This window comes from Bos taurus, chromosome 9, assembly GCF_002263795.3.
Source record: "Bos taurus isolate L1 Dominette 01449 registration number 42190680 breed Hereford chromosome 9, ARS-UCD2.0, whole genome shotgun sequence".
In the NCBI taxonomy this organism is placed as follows: domain Eukaryota; kingdom Metazoa; phylum Chordata; class Mammalia; order Artiodactyla; family Bovidae; genus Bos; species Bos taurus.
In genome coordinates, this window is record NC_037336.1 from 100,215,799 (window position 1) to 100,240,422 (window position 24,624).

Here is a 24,624-nt window from a genome sequence, read left to right on the forward strand (position 1 = left end):
CTTGATTACTGGACTGATGTCGTCTTTGTCAGGCTGCTCCTCTGTAAGGTGGTTCTTTTCTTCTTTTTCACACTTAACTTTTGGGAAGGAGATCACTGCATGGCCTGCTTTAAGGAGTGAAGAGCTGTGCTCACCTCATGAGGGTGTATTTTAAAAGTCTAAATCTAGGAACAATTGCAGTTTGGGGTTAGATGTTCCCCACACTCTTATCCTCTAAAATCAGTGTCATTTTTCCTGCTAAGAATAAAGTTCCTCATTTCATCAGTCGATTAAAGCTGGTTCTCATGTCTGATTACCTTTTCAACATACAACATAAAATCTGTGGGGATGCTTTAAATGAGAACCAAGACTCCTGTGGTCTGAAGAGTTTTACTGCCTTTGTGAGAGACTTCCTGAAAGAAGGAACATAGACAGTATTACCCTCCAGCCCTAAGGAGGAAAACGTGGTCTCTAATAATGGTAAAGACAGGGTCAGTTTCGATCTCCATGAGCAAAAGCACTGACACTCTCTCTTCTCTATTTCCAGAGTTTTTTCATTGAGCTTTCTGAAGTCAATGATAGCTTGTCTTCTGAAATGTAACAACCATATACACAGTTAGAACAACTCAATATTAATCTTATCCGGGACTGGTCATGACCCAGCAAAGTCGACTCCTTGCTTGCGTTTTTACAATGAGATACAGATGTTTAATAAAAGCTAAGACAAGTAAACTTAATTTGTAGGTCTTAGGGGCTTATTGTATTGAGAGAGAGGGGAAATTAATCTAAATAAATGTTCTAAGACAAAGAATAAGAGGCATTGCATAGTGAATTGATCATAAAAGGCCAAACCCCAATAGATACAGCGGTGTGTTTTTAAAGTTGCTTTGCATTTCCTAGAGTGGTCAATTAATTCAAAGTGCACTTGATCTAATGTGCAGCATTTTATTCTTGAATTACTAGTTTCTTCATTCCTAAAATGCTATATGTTAGAAAATGCATTGATTTAATAATACCTTTAAGAGGGAAGGAGTAAAGGTACATAGCTACATTTCATTTATTTTAAAGGAAAAATTGACTGTGAAATTTGAGAAAACATGAGAAACATTTTAAGTCTGTCACAATGTTGTCACAATTTTCTTTTATTCTTCCAGATGTCCTAACGATAGCATTGATCATCTAACAGTGAATACGTAACTTTCAGGGGATAGTCAATATTGTAATCGTTAAATTTTCTTTTTAAATTTACACCTCTAAACACAGACAAGTATATACACATCTTGCATAAATGATAACAAAAATAAAATTGTATTTTAATGAACAAAAATACTTCTTTACATTTTTGATGTAATTTTGATATGTTTTGGGCTTTCCCAGTGTCTCAGCAGTAAAGAATCTTCTGTGCAGAAGACTCAGGTTTGATCCCTGGGTCAGGAAAATCCCCTGGAGGAGGGTATGGCAACCCACTCCAGTGTTGTTACCTAAAAGATCCCATGGACAGAGGAGCCTGGCAGACCACAGTTCATGGCGTCACAAAGAGTTAGACACGACTGAAGCAACTGAGCACAATGATCAGTTTTATGTTATAGTTTTTGAAATAATATTTTACCTCTTCTCCACAGTTGAAATGTATTGGCAAATTTACATAGCTGTGTGACAAACATTGTAATTAAGATATAGAACTTCTCAGACACCCCCTGAACACTCATGTACAAGTTGGTGTATGGGTGTGTCTACATTTCCCTGGATAAATACTTAGAAGTAAAAGTGATGCGTCCATTAAATCTAACATAATCATTAATATGGTTGGACCTGAAAACACCATTTTGTTATTTTTAATTTCCCCATCTATTTTTTGTTACTTATTCTCCCTTTATCTTCATTTTAGTTAACAAATTATTTGTGGTTTATTTCATCTCTAGTGGCTGATATAGGGTTTATAAGTTAATTATTAATTTGCCATAATCTAACTTCAACAGCATTTCACCATTTCACAAACAATCATAAGAACTTTACACCATTTTACTTCCATATTTCTGCTCATGCTTTTTTTATTGATTTGTTTTTTATTGAAGGATAATTGCTGCTGCTGCTGCTGCTGCTGCTAAGTCGCTTCAGTCGTGTCCAACTCTGTGCAACCCCATAGACAGCAGCCCACCAGGCCCCCCCCCCCCCGCCCCATCCCTGGGATTCTCCAGGCAAGAACACTGGAGTGGGTTGCCATTTCCTTCTCCAATGCAGGAGAGTGAAAAGTGAAAGTGAAGTCGCTCAGTCGTGTCTGACCCTCAGCGACCCCATGGACTGCAGCCTACCAGGCTCCTCTGCCCATGGGATTTTCCAGGCTAGAGTACTGGAGTGGGGTGCCATGAAGGATAATTGCTTTACAGAATTTTGCTGTTTTCTGTCAAACCTCAGCATGAATCAGCCATAGGTATACATATATCCCCTCCCTTTTGAACCTCCTCGCATCTCCCGTCCCATCCCACCCCTCTAGGTTGATACAGAGCCCCTGTTTGAGTTTCCTGAGCCATACAGCAACTTCCCGTTGGCTATCTATTTTACAGATGGTACTGTAAGTTTCCATGTTACTCTTTCCATACATCTCACCCTCTCCTCCCCTCTCCCCATGTCCATAAGTCTATTCTCTGTGTCTGTTTCTCCACTGTTGCCCTGCAAATAAATTCTTCAGAACCATTTTTCTAGATTCCATACATATGTGTTAAAATATGGTATTTATCTTTCTCTTTCTGACTCACTTCACTCTGTATAATAGGTTCTACGTTCATCCACCTCGTTAGAACTGACTCACATGTGTTCCTTTTTATGGCTGAGTAATATTCCTCTCATGCTTTATGCTACTGCTTTAATCATTTCCCTTCTACGTACGTCATGAACTCTGCAATACGTCATTACTCTTTTTCTTTAAGAGTTTTCTTTTGAAGCAATTAAAAATAACATAAACTGCGTTTTATGTTTATCCTCATTTTTACTATTTCCAATGATTTTCACTATTGTTTGGAGTCAAATTTGCCTCCACTCTCATGATCCTCTATCTGAGGGTTTTTCAGTGTTTCCTGTAGTACAAGTCTGCTTGGGTAAGCCTCGTCTCCAATTAGAAGACCTCTCTAAGCTTTCTTTGTTCCTCTGTAGGTAACATTGCTCTGGGCTTTGTCTTTGTATCTTTGGCTTCCTGGAGTTCTCCTGTGTTGGGACTAGTTGTGGAGGGTTTTTGAGGGGATGGAATGGGGGATGTCTCTGAGGTTCTTTGATCTGTGGTTTCGATTCTTTCATTAACTTTCACTTGCCATCTCTTCTCTTTTCCTCTTTCTTCCTCTTCTTCTAAGATTCCAGTTCCAGTTATGTTAGAAAGGTTAATGTCCCGCAGCCTTTGAATGCTCTGTTTTTCCATATTAATTTTCCTTACAATCCAGTTTGAAAATTTCAGTTACTAATTCAAATTCACTAATTATTTTCTTGTGTCCAGTCTATTGATGAGTACATGGAATAAGTTCTTCTCTGAGACTGTTTTTTGGTTTTTTCTTTTTTATTTCTAGTATTTCTATTTAACTATTTTTTTAGGTCCCAAATTTCCACCAAAATTCCCTATCTATCCATATATGTTGAACTATGTATGTTCCACTCTGCTTGTTAACCTAATAAACATAGTTTTTTCAAAGTCCCTATGGATGGCACCAACATTTGGGAGTTCTCTAAATCTTCTGTTGATTTCTGTAATTCAACACTTATCTTTGCTTTTATTGTTTTTCTCCCTTTTAATTGAATATAGGATATTGTACAGAATAAAAGGGTAGAGACAGATGTAAATTTTGTTTATACCCCCAAATTGGCACATTTCTTCTCCTCTAAGTGCATTGATGGGGAGGACTGACTCCGTCTGGTTGGTTGCCCTGAGCCGGTTTTGAGGTCGCTTCCTCACCCAAGCAGGGCTCCAAGGCTTCACGTCCCTGCAGCAGGGGACTGCTGCTACCTCGCGGATGGTGTTGGGCCTCACCCGACACAGGGATTCTCTCCATGTCTCCACTCCATCGTCAGCTTTCAGAAGTCCCGTTTGACCCACCCTTGGTCTCTGCAAGCCCTGTGTGCTCAGAGGTGGGACTGAACTTGCTCAAATCCTTTGGCTTACACTCCTCTTCCAGAAGCAGTCGTCTTTGTGGGGGCTGGAGGCTGGAAGGTTATTTCCTCTTACTATAGGCTTTGACTTCACATAGAGAAGGGTCTGAGGCGATGGTGCTGTTTCTCAAAGGCCCCCAGCAGCAACCAACCACCACTAGGATGCCTTCTTCGTCCAGGAAAGAGTGTCCCCAGGTCCCTGCCCTGACCTCCCCGCAGAGCCCCTGAAGGATACACAAGAAAGCATGTGAACATACAGACTCCTCTCACGTCCCAGCTCCCAGTTAATCTGGGTTGTTGTTGAGCCAACTCTTGTCTTTTAAGAATTTGTTAAAACTTAAGCTTCTTTCTTCTTACCCTCTTTCACAAGGAGCACCCCTTTCTCCCACACTCCACTGAAGGCAAGGCAGTCCACATGCCCTTAATCTCCTTGGAAGGTCTCAGCAGCCTTTGTCATTCAGAACACCTGGCTGCTCTCTGGTGGGTTCAAGGAAAATTATCTTTTGTAGATTTTCTGAACTTTTTTCGTTGTTGGGATTCAAGTGGCGTTCCATTGAAGCTTTTGACATACAGGGTGGAAGCACCACCCCTTATCTGTTTTATCCTGATTTTAGCTATTTTCAATGGTGAAACATGGTTTTACTATTTTAAGTTTTCTCTAATTTTAAGGTTCTTAAACCATAGGCTCCTAGAGAAGTGGTTGTTTTGAGATTTCAAAGGAGAGCTACAGGAACCATTTATTTCATAGTAACTAAGGAGAATAGTAGTCCTCTGATATATAAAATGATACTTAATCATGTAACTTCTGAGTCACAAATACCACACTAGTCTGACTCAATTGCCATGGGAAAGTCTCAAGTTATAACCAGTTTAAAATGATGTATTTAATATACAGGGGGAAAAAAGTGAGCTATACTTATTTTTCAGATACTAGTACTTTGGTCACCTCATGCGAAGAGTTGACTCATTGGAAAAGACTCTGATGCTGGGAGGGATTGGGGGCAGGAGGAGAAGGGGACGACAGAGGATGAGATGGCTGGATGGCATCACTAACTCAATGGACGTGAGTCTGAGTGAACTCCGGAAGTTGGTGATGGACAGGGAGGCCTGGCGTGCTGCGATTCATGGGGTCGCAAAGAGTTGGACACGACTGAACTGAACTGAACGGAACTGATACTCACTAAATACTCCCTGACTCAGTTTCCCCTCCTGAAGAAATCCTGTCAGGCCCCTTAGCCTTTCAGGATCCCCCCTAGTTTTCATCAAGTTCAACAGCCAACAACCATTCTATAACTTTGTGTCCATTCATTGGTCAGTTTCCCTGCTTTCCTCAATGTGAATCTACTTTGGTCTTACAAGTTGTGTGTGGGGAATCCCTTCTTTTCCCTTCTTCCCTCCACCTTTTCTCCAATGAGCTTGTGGTTTTCTTGGACCCCTTCCTTGTCAGGGTGCAGGAGAGAGGAGGTTAAACTGATGTTCAACCACCAGTTCTCCAAAGAATAAAGATCCTGAGTCATTGTGCTTGCTGATCTCAGAGGTGGAAAGACTCCTGTGATGGCAAATGCGTCACCGAACACAGAGAAGAGAAGAGATGCACGCAGTGGCTCTCCTGAGGATCGGCACTCCTCTGGCCTGGAGGAAAGGCGCAGTGCCCCTTGTCTAGTGCAGACAGTATCTGCTGCTGGTGCGCTGGGCACCTGAGTAACTTGATTGTCAACCTCATGTGGTTCACCTGAGCTTGCCCCCACTGGCATCTTCGGCAATGACTCTTTCCAGCTTAAGACTCTCCTGTCCCCGGCTTCAATATTTGCATCCCCTTGCCCCTCACGTGGTATAAACAAGCAGGATTTATCTACAGGGTCTATATATAAGCCCTTAGCAACGTGCATCTTTGGTGCAGGGCAGCTGTCTCACAGTGCCAGCCTCCTTGGCCCTGCCCACCACAGCTGGCCAGCCATGGTGTCTCTTGCTTGGTCCTTTCAGGCAGGAATCAGACACCAGTTCCTAAATAAAAATGAAATAACAAGCAGCACACGGATGACTCACTCAAGGAAATGCTGACTGCCAACTCATCAGCAGAATTGTGTGTGTGTGCTGAGGGTGAATCATGGGCCCGTCCTAGGAAAATTAGTGTCAGTCTCCCAGCCGGTCTTGAATAGAGAGAGGGTCTGTCATCTTCACTAAGACCTGAACCCGGCAGTTCTCATGTTGCAATTTTTATTTTTTAATTGGAGGAAAATTGCTCTGCTATGTTGTGTTGGTTTCTGCCCTACAACAGCGTGCATCAGCCATGATTATCCATATTTTCCCTCCTCTGGGGCCTCCCTCGCCAGGCCCACTCCATCCCTCTAGGTCATCCCAGAGCACCAGGTTGGCGTCCCTGTGCTATATGGCAACTTCTCACCAGCTATCTGTTTTACACATGATAGCGTACCTTGAGAAAATCACAATTCTAAAAGACCCATGTACCCCAGCGTTCACTGTAGCACTGCTTGTGATATCCAGGACATGGAAGCAAACTCGATGTCCATAGCCAGATGAATGGATAAAGAAGATGTGGTACATATACACACTCAAATATGACTCAGCCATAAAAACAAATGAATTTGAATCACTTTAAGTGAGGCAGATGACCCTACAGCCTGCTATACAGAGTGACGTAAGTCAGAAAGAGTAAAAATAAATTCCGTATATTAACTCACATTGCTTTTTCCTGCTGGTGGCTTCATATCAGACACCAAGACAGAAAGGGTCCTAACTGAACACTGAGTTAAAGTCTTATCACTCTACAACACCAGTTATACAGTGAATAACGTAGTTGACATAGCCATAAGAAAATCTGAGCAGTTTGTTTAGAGATGTAATCCAGAAAATATTTTGAAAGCAGTAGCCTTAGAATGCAAAGCACACATACTGTGCTATTGCTTGTGAACAAAATGGTTCTGTAGACATTAAATGAGCAATAATTGCCTTAAATGGTGATGTTCCTTTTTTTAATTTCAGTCACAGACAGAGTGGAAAAGTGTGGAGCTCAGTGGAGTACCCTGAGAAATCTCAAGTTCTGTGTTTGAATAGAAACTCCACCATAAATGGATTCGCAATGTTGCTGTAAGCAAGATGCTGTCTCATTTCTTCCATTTTTCTCATGTATAAAATTGAAGAGAATTCATTGCAGGACCACCTTAGAAATTACATAGAAAGATTGAAGTTTGTCATTTCCTCCATATTCATTCTCTGTCTCCATCTCCCTCTTCTCTCTCACATCACTTCCCTCCTAAATTGCTCTTCCCCCAGTTTGCTTCCACGTCTTTTCTTTCCACCAGCCTTTCAGTCCCACTGCTGCCTGCCTTTCCTTCCCCGACCCCGTGGGAATCCCCGTCTCAGCACGCAACCCGGGGTCTCCGCTTTCAATCTCCCCCGTCCGCGGCACTACACACAGTGATGCTTCCTGGCTTTCTCCTCCTTTGCGTCCACATGCTCTTCTCGTATTTCACTCCTTAGTGCAAATCACTCATTTAGTGATTTCCCCTCTTCTGGCTTATTTACTAGATGTTTCTGTCTCACTTTTTGTCTTTAAAATAAAAATAATAGTAATTCAGAGGATGTTGCTGAAAACAACGCATTGCTATTTGAAGAGATCTGAGAACACGCCTCTTATAAAGCAAGAGCAATGTTGTCGTTATTGTTCAGTCACCTCATTGTGTCCAACTCTTCGCAACCCCACGGACTGAAGCACACAGTTACTTATTAATGTATTTATAGAGATGGAAAATGTTATGTAATAGTAGACATTAATCATCTGTTTATTATGTTCTAGGCACAGTTGCTGGAGAAGGGGGTCGCAAAGAGTTAGATACGACTGAATGACTTTCTGAGAAGGCAATGGCACCCCACTCCAATACTCTTGCCTGGAAAATCCCATGGACGGAGGAGCCTGGTAGGCTGTAGTCCATGGGGTCGCTAAGAGTCAGACACGACTGAGCGACTTCACTTTCACTTTTCACTTCCATGCATTGGAGAAGGAAATGGCAACCCACTCAAGTGTTCTTTTCTAGAGAATCCTGGGCACAGGAGAGCCTGGTGGGCTGCTGTCTATGGGTTGCTGGAGTCGGACACGACTGAAGCAACTTAGCAGCAGCAGCAGCAGGCACAGTTGCAAGTCCTTCAAAGAAAATAACTCAGAAACAATATAAGCTGTATATTGCAATTCTTACAACAGGTTCAGAAAAGGTCCAATTATCTCAATTTTATAGAAAAGTGAAGAGGTAAGAGATACACCCAATAATGAGAAAGCTTGTGTTTGCACCTAAATTTGCTCGACTTCAAACCCCGTGGTCCTTCACAAGCTCCATTTTCACACTGTAATGTCCATGGCTGTCTTTTTCTACCTGTAAATACTGTTCATCCCCTTCCATGTTCACTGTCTTGTTACGTCACCAGCTGCACAGTTCACATTTCCAGAAATATCCAGGATTTCTCCATTTCTGTCAACACTCTACATTCATTGAATTGGTGACTCTTTCTCACCTTATCTCTGTTTTCTCCTTTAACCCATGCTCTCCCCTCCGGATCACTGCTGCTCTGCCTCTCAGACCCTCATTATCTCCTGCATATTAAATGAGCATCTCCATCCTTCCAACCTCTCCTCTGAAACCACTCCACAACATCTTCTATAAAATACAGGTATGTTCATATAATTCTTCTTTGTTATGTATAAAAATCTGAAATTGTTCACTACTTTGACAGAATGAGCTCAGAAACAGCCTAATAGGTACAGATAATTGATAAACTGGTAGAGGATAGACAGACACAGTTACGGACTGAGCATCACGTCCCTTTAAAATTCATGTGTTGGAAGTCCTATGCCTCAGTGCTAGCACTGCCTGTGGTGCTTATAGAAGGTAATTAGGATTAGAAGGGACTTCCCCAGTGACTCAGTGGTAAAGAATCCACCTCTGGATGAAGGAGACATGGGTTCAGTCCCTGGATCAAGAAGATCCCCTGGAGGAAGGCATGGCAGCCCACTCCAGTATTCTTGCTTGGAGAATCCCATGGACAGAGGCGCCTAATGGTTTGTAGTCTATGGGGCTGCAAAGAGTCGGACACAGTTGAGCCACTGAGCATGCAGGAATCAGTGAGGTCATGAGGGTGCAGTGCCCATGATGGATTCATGTCCTTGTAAGAACAGGAAGAGAAACCAGAAGATTCTCTCTCTCTCTCTCTGTGAAGATGGTGGGCGGGGGTGGGGGGGGTGGCGGCTGTCTACTTACTGGAAGACAACTCTAGACAGCTTCCAACACTGTGAAAAATACATTTCTGTTGGTTAAGCCTCCCAGTCTATGATATTCTGCTACGGCAGCTCAAGCAGTATAAGACAGAGGAATAAAGAGACATTTCTTGATGACATGTGTGTACAAAAAATAAGCAAATTCTTCCCAAACAAGAGGGTAAATTATCTTTTGGCACAGTAAACTACCTTATGACCTTTCTTTTCTTAAATTCCTCTTTAGTTTCCTTTCCCTTCCCAGAAAAATCCCAGGCACATCTCAGAATTTACCTCTAAAGTAAGCTGCCTTGGCTTTTCCTGCAGGACTGTGTCCATATCAGGAGCGGCAGTTTCATCTTGCAGGTTTTATTTATGCACCCTCGTGCCACAGGGCAGTTCAGGCTTTGTCATCACTGGGACTCCAGTCCTTAGCCGACTGACGGGCCTCCAGTGCATGGTAGATATGGACCGAGTTCATTTCAAGTGTCCCTTTCATGCTGGCTCTTGTAGTAGGTGCCAAACGAGGAGGTAACAGAGAAGAAAAGACATTAAAAGAAGAGTCCTTGTTTTCACACAGCTGACTAGCTACCTTGGAGAAGGAAAGGGCAACCCACTCCACTTTTCTTGCCAGGAGAATCCCATGGATGGAGGAGCCTGGCGGGCTACAGTCCATGGGGTCACAAAGAGTCAAACACGACTTAGCAATTACACAACTAGCTGTAGAGTGCTACACAGTCAATAAGCACCATTCAGATGCAGGACCTTCCTCGGCGGTTCAGCAGTAGAAGAATCCACCTGCCATGCAGGAGACGTAGGAGATATGGGTTTGGTTCCTGGGTCGGGATGATCCTCTGGAGGAGGAAATGGCAACCCACTCCAGTATTCTTGCCTGGAGAATCCCATGGACAGAGGAGCCTGGTGGGCCACAGTCCATGGATGTAAGACCACCATATGTCAGCCTTGTGTGACTGATAGCAGTGTTCATAATCAAAGAGGTCAGAGTGCCCTCTTCTACAGCAACCCAGTCTGTTCCATTGGATCCTAGAGGTGACAGAGGGCTGTGTCACATGAAGGCGTGCTCCCTCACACGGAGTGTCACATGAAGGAGTGCTCCCTCACACGGAGGTCGTTTTCAGTGAGCTGTCATTTCCTCCGTGTGCTTCTACAAAGCATTCGGTTTTAGTACACGAGGATTGCTCCCTCCGGAGAAGCCTACAGCACTACACTTGCGTGCACACAGATCTGCACACACTCATATGTGTGTACACACACACTGATACACACTATTACACGCCACACGCTGATGCATGTATGCACACTTGAATCCATACTGAAGTGCCCCCTTGCCCCCTCTTTCTCACACACACATACTCACTCACACCTGGCTGCTGAATCCTTGTGGAAATGAGTCTCCTGTCTCTAGACACACCATGATCTTAGCATTAACTCAGCTTTCAAAGGGGAAAAGGAAAGCCTCAGTTTATAAAGTAGACTGAAGAAACGTGTGCTGCATTTTCTTGATTTTCTAACATTTCCCTCTCAAAAAAGTGAAGTATTTCCATCCCCATGCTGACTTGTTTTCAGGAGAGAGTTCTGTTTTCACACAGAGACACTGACTCCTCTTCTTCAGGTGGGAGTTTGGGTTTCACTTTCCAGAAGTGGCTGGGCTACAAGAAGCTGCCTGTTTCTCAGTAAAATGCCGATTGTTCAAATATTTTTAAAGCAATCCAAGTAAGAACCACTGAGGAAGAAAACTCACCTATGTGAGGCCTAAATAAGATTTCCTTTATCCCTGTGACTACCTGTCATGGAGATGCTCAAAGGGCCACGCACCTGAGGATGCTCCGAAGTACTGACACAGCTAAAAATCGTTAGAGACGCGCTGCACGTCCCTCAGCCTGCACCTGTGGAGTTAGCAGTACCAGGCCCGGAGGCCCATTGCTGGTCCTTAGGGAAGTGTAGGCAAATCAGGGAAAGACTCATCTTCCTCTGCGTCGGGGTTTTCCCTCATCGGCTCTTCTGACGCTGGAGGTCAGCTGTGTCTCGGCTGTGACAGTGGGATTGTGTGGGGGCCACTCACTGCAGGTTTTATCTGCATCCTGGGCCGCTGCCCACTAAACGCCAGTAGATGCTGTTGTGTAGTCACTAAGTCGTGTCTGACTTCTCTGGGACCCCATGGACCGTAGCCTGCCAGGCTCCACTGTCCATGGATTTCCCAGGCAAGCATAGCGCAGCGGGTTACCATCTGATTCTCCAGAGGGCCTTCCTGACTCAGGATGTGAACCCGTGTCTCCTGCATCTGCTGCAATGGCAGGTGAATTCTTTAACGATGAGCACCAGGGAAGCCCAAATGCCAGTAGCAGTCCTCTTTAGTTACAAAAAACAAAAACTGTCTTCAGACCTCCTTTTTCTTAAATACACTTATTTTCCTCCCAGTGTAAGTAACTGAAATACTTTCAGAAGAGACACTACTTTGTGGCCACAGACAGAATTCTTCCATGAAGCTAAACGTGTAGATTAGATTGTTTTTGCCCCACTTCCAGCACTTTTTCATTATCATTTTGTAATTATTTTCTTATTTTCTCTTTATTGCAAACCGTATTTATTTTTTAGCCTCAAGGGACTAAATTGATAAAATGACAGTAAAAAGCAGTGCTGTCTTCTCTTTGTAGATAATTAAATGTTATTGCCTCAGTCTTGGAGCAATCTTAAATGTTCCACTCAAATGATATGAAAACATACACTTAATATACAAAATAAGTTTTATCAACCAGATCCAAGTGCTTTCAACAAACGCAGATTTCTAACAATAAATTGCCACACACTTCCCAAAGACAAAGGCCACGAGCTACTGCCTCTAAGCATGATTTATTTTTGTTAGGAATTGACCAACAAATGGTTATTTTCCAATTCCCTCAGTAGATTTCTAAAAAATTCTTTCCTCTTCTTCAGGAGTCTCTAGTTGAAGGTCTGTGGAGAAGGAAATGGCAGCCCACTCCAGTGATCTTGCCTGGAGAATCCCAGGGACAGGGGAGCCTGGTGGGCTGCCGTCTTTGGGGTCCCACAGAGTCGGACACGACTGAAGTGACTTAGCAGCAGCAGCAGCAGCAGTTGAAGGTCTGACATTGGTTCTATTTGTGGAAATTCATTCATAAACGTAAATTATAGCATATACTCACTGGATTTGAACCACTGAAAACAATGTTTATAAGTCAAGGACCCTGGAGGATGTAAAAGGAAATCTACAGTATTAATTAGTTATCTTTATCTGTCTATATCAGATTAATTAATTCTATTTTTATTTAAATTTACTTGTTTTTGATTTGAAGATAATTGCTTTACAATGCTGTGTTGGTTTCTGCCATACACCAACAGGAACCAGCGTAGGCATACATACGCCTCCCTCCCCTGGAGACTCCCTTCCACCTCCCACCCGATCCCGCCCCTCCACACTGTCCCAGAGCACTGGGTTTGAGCCCCTTCGTCACACAGGGAATCCCCACAGGCTATGTGTCTCACACATGGTAAATCTGTGTCTGCCTGCCGCTCTCTCCTTTTTACGCCCCCCACCCCGTCTCCACAAGTCTGTTCTCTGCGTCTGCATCTCCACTGCTGCCCGGCACATAGCTTCCTCAGTACCATCTTTCTAGATTCCACATATATGCGTTAATATATGATATCGTCTTTCTCTTTCTGATTTGCTTTGTTCTGTGTAATAGGCTCTAGGTTCATCCACCTTATTAGGACCGAGTCAAACGCATTCTTTTTACAGCTGAGTCATGGCGTTTAGGGAAACCCTGGATACAAATGAAACCAAGCATTACCCTTGACACTCAGAGCTCTCCTGACACAGCTCTTCTCATTTCCCATCTCACAGGCCAGGGTCCACACAGTGGTGCAGAGGTGCGTAATCCTCTTCCCTGCATCCCCCAGTCCCTTCCATCGAGGGCAATCTCAGAAGGACAGAGCTCTTCACAGGTCCCTGCCAAGGAAATTTTAAAAAAATATAAAAACAAACTCACAAAGAACATTTTTATATTTACATATCTCCTGACAACACAGATTATATCATCAGTTACAATTTTATACACTTATACAACTCAACCCCATATTTTGCAGACAAAATATATAATATTAGTAGTGAGGTATCCATTATTTACAGATACCAATGAAATCTTATTTCGCCATAGGATCTAACACAATTTAGACGCACACAGAGAAAGTCAGTGAGAGTCTGTGAGAGAATCCTTTTTAATTAATTTTGATTAAATATTCAGTGAAACCCAGTTATATTTCCCAGTGTACAACTTTTAATGACTCTGTCTAATGCTCATATGATTTCCTCTGTCAAATTGTTTCCCTGTAGCATTTTCTTTTCTCAGTGCATTGGGAAAAAATGTCATGGAGAAGACGCACTTATTGTATTTTAAATTTATGCTCACTGCTGAGTGGATGCCCAAGGGCATTTGATAAATGCCATTTCATAAATCAAAAAATAAATCGGGGGACAAAGATCACTCAACAGCCTATCAGACTCGTGTGGACATCATTTCTCCATGCCCATAATCTGCCCACTGTAAGCTGGACCTTAAAGATCCATCTAGCACTTATCATACAGGATCCATTTCATTAATTATTCATCCACGTCAGAGGACTTTACTAGGAATATTTAAATATGAAACCCATAAAAGAGTGTTGATATTTGCTTGGGTGGGTTTGCAGATTTACAGCTCGTTGAATATCATGCATATAAGTTAAAATAAACAGGGTGACAATATACAGCCTTGAAGAACTCCTTTTCCTATTTGGAACCAGTCTGTTGTTCCATGTCCAGTTCTAACTCTTGCTTCCTGACCTGCATACAGATTTCTCAAGAGGCAGATCAAGTGGTCTGGTATTCCCATCTCTTTCAGAATTTTCCATAGTTTGTTGTGATCCACACAGTCAAAGGCTTTGGCATAGTCAATAAACCAGAAATAGATGTTTTTCTGGAACTCTCTTGCTTTTTCCATGATCCAGCGGATGTTGGCAATTTGATCTCTGGTTCCTCTGCCTTTTCTAAAACCAGCTTGCACATCAGAAAGTTCACGGTTCACATATTGCTGAAGCCTGGCTTGGAGAATTTTGAGCATTACTTTACTAGCGTGTGAGATGAGTGCAATTGTACGGTAGTTTGAGCATTCTTTGGTATTGCCTTTCTTTGGGATTGGAATGAAAACTGACCTTTTCCAGTCCTGTGGCCACTGCTGAGTTTTTTTGGAACAACAGACTGGTTCCAAATAGGAAAAAGAGTTTGTCAAGGCTGTATATTGTCACCCTGTTTATTTAACTTATATACAGAGTACATCATAAGAAACGCTGGACTGGAAGAAACACAGCTGGAATCAAGATTGCTGGGAGAAATATCATTGCCTTTCTTTGGGATTGTAATGAAAACTGACCTTTTCCAGTCCTGTGGCCACTGCTGAGTTGTTTTGGAACAACAGACTGGTTCCAAATAGGAAAAGGAGTTCGTCAAGGCTGTATGTTGTCACCCTGTTTATTTAACTTCTATGCAGAGTACATCATGAGAAACACTGGGCTGGAAGAAACACAAGCTGGAATCAAGATTGCCAGGAGAAATCTCAATAACCTCAGATATGCAGATGACACCACCCTTACAGCAGAAAGTGAAGAGGAACTCAAAAGCCTCTTGATGAAAGTGAAGTGGAGAGTGAAAAAGTTGGCTTAAAGCTCAACATTCAGAAAACGAAGATCATGGCATCCGGTCCCATCACTTCATGGCAAATAGATGGGGAAACAGTGGAAACAGTGTCAGACTTTATTTTTCTGGGCTCTAAAATCACTGCAGATGGTGACTGCAGCCATGAAATTAAAAGACGCTTACTCCTTGGAAGGAAAGTTATGACCAACCTAGATAGCATATTCAAAAGCAGAGACATTACTTTGCCAACAAAGGTCCATCTAGTCAAGGCTATGGTTTTTCCTGTGGTCATGTATGGATGTGAGAGTTGGACTGTGAAGAAGGCTGAGCGCCGAAGAATTGATGCTTTTGAACTGTGGTGTTGGAGAAGACTCTTGAGAGTCCCTTGGACTGCAAGGAGATCCAACCAGTCCATTCTGAAGGAGATCAGCCCTGGGATTTCTTTGAAAGGAATGATGCTAAAGCTGAAACTCCAGTCCTTTGGCCACCTCATGTGAAGAGTTGACTCATTGGAAAAGACTCTGATGCTGGGAGGGATTGGGGGCAGGAGGAGAAGGGGACGACAGAGGATGAGATGGCTGGATGGCATCACTGACTCGATGGACATAAGTCTCAGTGAACTCCGGGAGTTTGTGTTGGACAGGGTGACCTGGCGTGCTGCGATTCATGGGGTCCCAAAGAGTCAGACATGACTGAGCGACTGATCTGATCTGATCTGATCTGAATATCATGCATTTGTTGCTATGATAGGAGCTCTCTTTGTTTTCTCAACTTTTATCAATGATCTGAAAGTGAAAGTGAAGGTCTCTCAGTCGTGTCCAATTATCTGTGACCCCATGGACTATACAGTCCATGGGATTTTCCAGGCCAGAATACAGGAGTGGGTAGCCTTTCCCTTCTGCAAGGGATCTTCACAACCCAGGGATGGAACCCAGGTCTCCCGCATTGCAGGTGGATTCTTTATCAGCTGAGCCACGCATGTTGTGCAGGCAATAAAAACTAGCTGTTAGACAAATCACAGATTCAATATTTCTAGTGGTTCTAAAGCAAAATGGCCTTAAATTAGAAAGACCTCCAAATCCTAGCTTGGAAATGTAATGTCATGTGACAGGCTCATTTTACTGAGTATCTCCCTTCCACAGGATATTCAGTGTGCGATCTGCATGAGGATACACAAATATATTATGAAACAGAATCAACAGACGTATCTATACTACCATCTAAATGAAAAATCGATTTCAATACAAAAAAAACCAGCAAACAGTTCATAAGGAAGAAAGATTTCTTCAACAAAAGGTGGTAAAACAACTTTATGTCCAAATTTGGGGGAGATGCCTCAAATTCTAATTTATACTATTTTTCTCTTGGTGTACATAGTTGAGTAAGTACATCTGCAGAAAGGGACCAAGTGTTTTGATCACAGGAAGTACTCTTGTTTGTCGTTGCTTAGTTTCTAAGTCATGTCTGACTCTTTGTGACCCGTGGACTGTGACCCCCACCACACTCTGCTGTCCAAGGGATCTTCCAGGCAAGAATACTGGAGTGGGTTGCCATTTCACACGTCAACAACATTCTTATTTTTGTGTGTGTGTGTCACTTACAGTATTTTTTCACTACGATTTCATAGACATTTTCTTATTCTGTCTGCAAACCATATATCCTTTCAATTTTAGTCTCAGGGACTAATTTGATAAACATGATGTGGAGAGCAACGCTGTGTCTTTTTTGTGAATAATTAGATTGTATTCTCTACAATTGTAGACCAACCTAAATTTCCTATCAAAAGGATATAAAAATATGAAGCTTTAAAATACAAAGTAAATCTATTAAATTATTTAAATCAATCAGATTCAAGTCTTTTAAGTAATACATATATATATATATATACATATATATTTCTAAAAGGCTTTCCAGGTGGTGCAGTTGGAAAGAATACGCCTGCCAATCCAGGAGACCAAGGGTGGGGAAGATCCCCTGGAGAAGGAAATGACAACCCACTCCAGTATTCTTGCCTGGAAAATCCCATGGACAGAGAAGCCTGGCGGGCTGCAGCCTATGGGGTCGCAAAGAGCTGGACTTGAACTGAAGTGACTTAGCAGGCATGCACCTAATATTATGTTGAGGGACCTCAATTTTAGTTAAAGAAGCCAGACACAAAAGACTATATATGTGATTCGTCTTCTGTTGTTGTATCCCAAGTGTCCCACACACTCAGCCGCTGACACAACACTCATCCCGCGTCTCGCTTGTGGGTTGGGGGTCTGGACACAGCTAGCTGGGTCTTCCACGGAGAAATCAAGGTGTCAGCCAGACTGACCTCCGATCTGGAGCCTCTGGGGAAGAATCTGCTTGCAAGCCCCTTCAAGCTGCGGCACAGTGCAGCTCCTTGCAGTGTGAAGACAGAGCTCCCCATTTCCTGGCTGGCTGCCACCTCCTGAGGCTGCTGTCCTGTCCCCGCAAGGGACTGCCTCCTTTTCCAAAGCCAGCAAAGGCTCCTGGGATTCTTTTAGAGCTCCCAATCACTTCTCTGACTTCCCCTCTGCTCCTAACCAGAGAAGACTCCCTGCCTTTAAAGCGCTAATGAGATCAGATTAGCACTTCCCCCATTTCTCTTTTGTCGTATAAATTACCAGGGTCACCATTATCATACCAGGGAAAGAAGTCATGAGGGTGCTTTCAATTCTTCCCATTACAGTGTTGTATGAGTCTATTTTTATGAATGTCTAAAAACACAGCTCCACAGATACAGAAAGCAGGTTAGTAGTTACACGAGGCGGGAGGTGGGATGAGAAAGACCACAGAAATGGCATGAGCGATGGTCCTGGGGTGGTGGGGAGTTCTAGGATTGTGGTTCTGTCACCTTACTAATAACAGCCTTTATATTTAAAATGAGTGAACATATGGTACATACATTGTACACCAACAGAGTTCTTAAAAATATTCAATACAGTGACAAAGAGTAATATATACAAATGTGTAAATAAGCATGTACATTATTTTATATATACATATATATTTAGTTAGTTACTTTAGTTAGGTAGGTAGGTCTCTTGGGATAGTTAAAGACTTCTTAGAAAATACAGAAAAAGAAATTGCCATAAAGCAAAATTTGTAAATTGGACTTTAAAGACATTTTTAAAAAGAGGATTAAAACACTTCTGCTCCATAAAAGCCACAGATAAATAATAGGAAAGCCATACACTGGAAGAAAATACCTTTATCACACGTGTCTGGCAAATGACTTACATCTAGAATATAAAAGACTTGTATAACTCAACAGTAAAAAGGCAAAAAACTCAACAATGGGCAAACAAGTTGAACACATACTTAACAAAAGAAGAAATACGAGTTGCCAGTAAGCATATAAAAGAGTGCACAGCATCATTACTCATCAAAGAAATACAAACCATGCCCACTGTATAAAAACCATGCCTGGGATGTCCCTGGTGCTCCAGTGGTTAAGAATCCGCCAGCCAGTGCAAGTGACCCAGTCTGGGAAGGTTCCGCGTGCTGCAGGGCAGCTGAACCTGTGCACCACAGCTACTGAGCCCAGGCTCTGTGGTCTGAGCACCTCACAAAGAGAAGCCACCGAAAGGAGAAGCCTGTGCTCCGAAACTAGAGAGTACCCACCCCCCGCCACAACCATAGAAGGCCTGCATGTGGCAACCAAGATCCAGTGCAGCCAACAAATGCATAAATAAAAATAAACAAAAATTTTAAAATAAAATAAATAAAAATGAAAACTATTTCTTGAATAATGCCAAACCACTAGAATGGCTAAAAAAAATTTTTCTTTTTTAATTTAAAAACTGATGATACTATGGTTGACAAGAATGTATAGAATGCTAGCAGGGATTTAAAAATGTCATAGCAACTTCAGAGAAATTAAAAATATACCTACCATACAATCAGTAATATCACTCTTAGGTATCTACCTAGGAAATTTTACTTATATACTCAAAGCTTTGTCCAATATCATTCATCATAATTTTATTTATAATTAAATCATGAGTGTTTCATAACCCTGGAAACAACCTAAATGTAAAACAACAAAAATGGGAAATATTGTGTGCTCCATTAACACAATGAAATGCTGCAAAGAAAATAAATGGATCACCACTACTCATCAAAAATAAATAAAACTCATATGTATACCCTTGAGTGAAAGAAGCCAGACATGAAATGAATCCACTTCTATGACTTTCTTAAAGAAGCAAATGTACCATGTGGGGATGGCAGGGGAAGTTGTGTGTGTCCTGAGATGCTCTGCTTTCCACTCAAGTTTTCTGTGAACCTAAAATTCCTCTAGAAATAGAATCTTAAAAGAAATGCAAGGAAAGGATTAAAGACATTAACACGAGAAAAGATGTCAGTGATCAAAAATATGACAATTTGAGTGTTTTCAAAATGACTGTAATAACTGAAATGCCAGAATATATAAAACTCATAAAATGAGTGTTATTACTTAAAGGAGAGTAACTGAGAAAGAGCCAGAGAGAAGGAAAAAGAAAAACAGGGGAAGAAGCATCAAAGCACTGCTTGCCACTGACAGTAAGCAAGGCATCCTTCTAGTTTGCGTCTCACACAGAAGAGACCCTGGCCAAGGATTTGTGAGCATGCAGTTAATTTGGAAAATAATCCCTGGAAACACCAGCAAAATAGTGAGGACACAAGATGAAGAAAGGAAGAAACCTTGAGAAGACATGTAGAGTGCACATCAGTTCAGTTCAGTTCAGTCGCTCAATCATGTCCAACTCTTTGTGACCCCGTGAACCGCAGCACACCAGGCCTTCCTGTCCATCACCAACTCCCAGAGTCTACCCAAACCCATGTCCATTGAGTCAGTGATGCCATCCAACCATCTCATCCTCTGTCGTCCCCTTCTCCTCCTGCCCTCAATCTTTCCCAGCATCAGGGTCTTTTCAAATGAGTCAGCTCTTTGCATCAGGTGGCCAAAGTATTGGAGTTTCAGCTTCAACATCAATCTTTCCAATGAACACCCAGGACTGGTCTCCTTCAAGATGGACTGGTTGGATCTCCTTGCAGGCCAAGGGACTCTCAAGAGTTTTCTCCAACACCGCAGTTCAAAAGCATCAATTCTTCCGTGCTCAGCTTTCTTTATAGTCCAACTCTCACATCCATACACCACCACTGGAAAAACCATAGCCTTGACTGCTGCTGCTAAGTTGCTTCAGTCGTGTCTGACTCTGTGCGACCCCATAGACAGCAGCCCACCAGGCTCCCCCATACCTGGGATTCTCAAGGCAAAAACACTGGAGTGGGTTGCCATTTCCTTCTCCAATGCATGAAAGTGAAAAGTGAAAGTGAAGTCGTTCAGTCGTGTCCGACCCTCAGTGACCCCATGGACTGCAGCCTACCAGGCTCCTCCATCCATGGGATTTTCCAGGCAAGAGTACTGGAGTGGGGTGCCATTGCCTTCTCCTTAGCCTTGACTAGATGGACCTTTGTTGACAAAGCAATGTGTCTGCTTTTCAATATGCTGTCAAAGTACACATTATTAAGCTAATTGACATGGTGATGTGCTGGGGCTTGATTTTCACGGAGGATAGAAAGCCAGTGTAGAACAGAGACTTTAGCGGTATCTCACCCGAGGAGCACCCTCGGTCTCTTTTCACCTATTCCTGTCCGGTGCTGGATAGAGCAATGAGAAAGGGGATCATAGGCACTGATTTCCCTTTCTCTCTGGTCTGCTGTGGTTACAGGCAAAGAGGGCCTGACCACCAGAGAAAGTTGTCAGGAACAGAGTTGAGGTTTCTGTTGGTGTGAGGTTTGAGGAGCTTGTGCTGAAATGCTCAAACTCAGGGAATGTGGGCAGGGAGTCACAGTGCTACTAGAGACCACAGCTTCTCACTCTGAAGTTGCCAGAAAAAGCAAAAGAATTAAACACATTTCTGTCATCCTTTTCTGAAATGTACTTCAATGGAATCAAAGAATTCTAGCTTGTGAGAGGTATGTTTAGAGAACAATTCCAACTAATAACTATAGAAATGAAAGAAAAAAGAAACAACCATTTTGCAACATTTAAATAAAATTACGAATTCAGGCAAAGATTATCACTTGATCAAAGAAGGCAAAATTTCAGTGGAAGGTATAGGCTGCCTCCACTAAATGGAATGGTCCATCTTGGCATCAGCAGGAGTGGGAACCAGGAGGCTGTGATGCAGTCAAAGTATGTAGCATCACCAGGAGGGCTTTTTCCTCATCAGTTGACCTTTCATCTAACCAATCCCTTAGAGCTTGCTTTAAGTTTACAGATAATCCAGAAGATGGAGGATCAAGTTAAATGATAAATAAATCAAAGAACTATAACTTTCTACAAGGTAATTGACCCACTTACATTAAGTCAATGGCATGAAAACAAAAATGATGGGGTTATTGTATTATATTTTAAAAGACCTAAGAGACTGAACAAGTGCACACAATGAATGAACTTTCTGAAGTCTGCTTCAAATAAACCAATTGTAAAATCCTATTTCTGAGATAATCAGAGAAACTTGAGTGGGAAATGAGTAATAAGTGTTACCGGGAATTATTGTTCCTTTTCATAAGTGCAATGAAAGCATTATGTCTTAGTAAGAAAATGTTCATATTTTTAAGAGAAACATGCTGATTGTATAGCAGTAAAATCATAAGTAATTTGGAAATTTGCTTTAAAATATTTCAGTAATGCATGTGTGTGAGAGAGAGACAGAAAGAAAGTCACCAGGTATGGCTAAATCTGGAAGGGGTCCTCTATAGGAGATACAGCTTTAGAAAAGGAACCAAAGACAAGGTAAAATTATAATTATACCAAGTAAGTGTTCCTCTGCAAGGTGGTCCTGGCATCATCCAGGCACATCTAGAAGAAACACCCCTAAATGTATTGGACTCTATCCTGGGCCTTCATCTTCAAAGGAGAAACTCTGCAGACAAATGGCTTCTCTCTTGCTGGCATCTGTAATACAGCTACTCAATAATACTATTATCTTGCTCTCAGACTCTCAGTGGGTACTAGATATTGTTAAATTTTCTTTTTTCTTCTTCACCATCCATTATCCATCTATTGCCTCCATTTCCTTGACTAACCCCTTCCCTTTCTTTTCCTTAGTCATTCACTTATTTACACAGAGCCAAGGTCCCACTGATATAAGACGTCAGATTTAGAAAGAGGACCAGCTCATAGAACTGGTAGCTGTAAGAGTCTGTCCAGTGTTTCCATTTGTCTGTTCCCAGTCACATGGAAAAAGGCTGGATAAGTACAAGCTTTTAGGACCATCTTGCACCCTAGGAAATAAAGAGGCAGAAATAGTTACTCACCTCTGCAGCTGAGGAGAAAGATTATTGGTTAAAAAACCCTGTGTTTCAGTCCCTTGATCTCATCTCCCTGCAGCTATCCAATTGATTGGTAATCTATAAAAGCAAGGATCATCTTCTGATCCAAAGAAATATCTATTCAACTCCCGTTTTGTGTCATGTCCCTCATTTCCTGCCTCATTTCCTGGCAGCCAAGACTGCTATGCAGGTACTTCATTTTCCTCAGAGAAGTAAAAAAGCAGTACTGAATTCTTGACTGATTTCCGCTCTGTCTGAACTTGCCTTGCAAATTTAGATACCACCCCATCTCTGGATCCGTTAGCCTCTAACTCCACAGGTAAATAGTATTATGCAATATGTATGTTGATTAATTTGAAAAGCAATATTCCAGGAAATTTTTCATTTTAAAACTGATCAACAGCGATTCTATATTTTAAAAGAAAATCTCCCTCAGTTCATGATCAAGGTCAATGCCAATAGTGATGTTGTGTTGATACGTTGCGATGAGAATGAGGTTTACCTGTGGGCTCTCCCTCCCAAAGATGTAGCTAAAGTCTAATCATGAGAAAAACATGAGCCAAAGCCCTGCTGGGGGACATCCTGCAATATATTTGGCCAGTACTATTCAAAACTGCTAAGGTCATCAGAAACATCATAAGAAACAGTCACAGCCAAGAGGATGAGGATAAGAGTGTATAATTTACATAAAAGTTAATGTTCAGCATTAGTATTTTAATAAAAGTACTAAATGAGACAACTTGAACTGAATGCTTATTTTTTGTTTGTCTGAAATCCAAATTTATCTAGTCCTATATTTTTATTTCCTAAAAATGGCAACCCTAAAAATACCATTCAACAAGTCTCTGCAATCTAGACTCTGATACCTTTCTGATTTATACAGAACTCCTTGCCCAGTCAAATTTCAACTGTGACCTTTTGACAAATCTCATGTTCTCAGTACATTCATTATCAGATATGGGCCTTGATAATTTTTTTGGATATAACACCTAAAGAACAAGCAATAAAATCAGCAAAAAAAAAAAAAAAAAGTGGGACTACGTCAAACTAGAAAGCTTCTGCACAAGGAAAGAAACCATCGTGTAGTGAAAAGGCACCTACAGGTTGGAAATAAAGTGTTTTCAAACCATGTACCTGATAACAGACTAATATCCAAAATATACTTGCAAAATCTTGTACAATTCAATAGCAAGCAAACAAAAACTCTAAATAACCTATTAAACATGAGCAAAAGCACGGGAATAGAGATTTATTCAAAGGTAGAGGAATGGCCAAAAGGTACTATAAAAGATGCTCAATGTCACTAGTTCAGGGAAATGCAAATTAAAACCAAAATGACACATCATCTCACCCTTGTTAGTATGTCCATTCTCAAAGGAGATGACAAATGTTGGCTCCAATGTGGAGAAAAAAAGAAGCCTTCTGCACATTGATGAGATTAGAAATTGGCACAGCCCTTATGGAAAACAATATGGTGGATCCTCAAAAAATTAAAACTAGAACTACCAGAAGTTCTACTTCTGGGAAAATACCCAAAGGAAACAAAAACACTAACTTGAAAAGATATCTGCACCTCCGTATCCATAGCAGCATTATTTACAATAGCCGAGACATGGAAACAATTTGTGTCCATCAATAGCTGAATGAAGAAGCTGTGGTGTATATATGTGTATATATATACACACACACACAATGGAATGTTATTCAGTCATAAAAAAATGAGGAAATCGTACCATTGCGTCAACAAGGATGGACCTTGAAGTTATTATGATAAGTGAAGTGAAGTGAGTCAGAGAAAGACAAATAACGCATGATCTTACTTACGTGTTGCTGTTGTTCAGTCACTGAGTCGTGTCCGACTCTTTGCTACTCCACGGACTGCATCGCTCCAAGCTTCCCGGTCCTTCTCGACAAACCCAGAGGAAAAGCGCTCAGGTCTGTGGTCAGCAGGTGCACGGTGTAGAGGGAGGAGAAACTGGAGAAAGCAGTCCAAAGACACAAGCCTCCGGTCACCAGCGCTGGTGCTGCGCAGACACCGCGACGGCAGCACTGGGTCTGGCACTGGCCTGCAGTCTTCAGGCAAGTTGTTAACGGAGTAAACCCTGAGTTGTCATCACAAGGAGAATGTTTTTCCTTTTCATTTCTTTTATTTTTATTGTATCTAAAGAGAATTATCCTAGCTGGACCTACTTTAGTAATCATTTCATCATAT

At 41.9% G+C, this 24,624-nt stretch overlaps 1 long non-coding RNA gene across 1 annotated transcript; it reads right to left on the reverse strand.

Moving 5' to 3' along the window:
• Nucleotides 1-12,239: 12,239 nt before the first annotated feature.
• On the reverse strand, nt 12,240-24,406 carry LOC132346182 (uncharacterized). Its single transcript, XR_009495944.1, has 3 exons — nt 24,237-24,406; nt 13,201-13,358; nt 12,240-12,507 (listed from the first exon to the last, which is right to left on the reverse strand). It is a non-coding gene; the product is annotated as an uncharacterized lncRNA (long non-coding RNA).
• Nucleotides 24,407-24,624: the final 218 nt, after the last annotated feature.